Source organism: Schistosoma mansoni (genome assembly GCF_000237925.1).
Source record: "Schistosoma mansoni, WGS project CABG00000000 data, supercontig 0013, strain Puerto Rico, whole genome shotgun sequence".
Taxonomy (NCBI): Eukaryota; Metazoa; Platyhelminthes; class Trematoda; order Strigeidida; family Schistosomatidae; genus Schistosoma; species Schistosoma mansoni.
Window position 1 is genome coordinate 1,982,803 of NW_017386025.1, and position 740 is coordinate 1,983,542.

Sequence of the window (740 nt, forward strand, 5' to 3'; positions counted from 1 at the left end):
TAATATTATACAACAAACACTAAGTTTATTGATATATATATAATAAAATAACATCAACAAGCTAAGCTGAGGATGAAGGATGAAACTCTATGCTAATAGGTAACCTTAAGGTGATAATGCTACATATGATTACCATTAGAAATGAGTCATATGTATATATATAATATTTACGTAACTCAAGTTGTTTATATATACATGTATATGCATTATGTTCGAACCGTATCTACTACACCTACTAGAATGATGTTAGTATGTTTTAGAGTGTTAAGTGTATGATAAATAATTTAAACAAAATATAGATGTTCATGTTTTAACGTGTTCAATTCTTCACATTTGAAGTAGTCAGTTTATAAGGATTTATTCCATTTAATAAATGAAATAAGAAGCAAAAAAAGATCATTTACTGAGAATAAAATTATATTATGTTATAGTATAAGTGATTGATATCAATTGGAATACCATTGATGACTCAGTGGCCGAGTGGATAACGCGATGGCGTTTGAAGCGAAAGGTACTGGGTTCGAAACCCAGAGTGAACATCAATTCCGAGATGCAGGTACATTCAGCTAACGAGTCCCAAATAGGACGAAACGCGCGTCAAACTGGATTCCACTGCTAGCCACTATCCATCTTTGTTTACCATGCTTGTGAATTAAGGCTATATCGAGGCAATACGCACAGTATGCACATATGCCAATTAGAGACTGACCAGTTGCAGTCCTAACACGTCGATGGGAAGA

General features: G+C 33.4%; 1 non-coding gene across 1 annotated transcript; it reads left to right on the forward strand.

The window, feature by feature from the left end:
- Positions 1-464: 464 nt before the first annotated feature.
- On the forward strand, positions 465-539 carry Smp_tRNA_02214_Pseudo_TTG.1.1. The gene has a single exon. It is a non-coding gene (tRNA).
- The last annotated feature ends 201 nt before the right edge of the window (positions 540-740 follow it).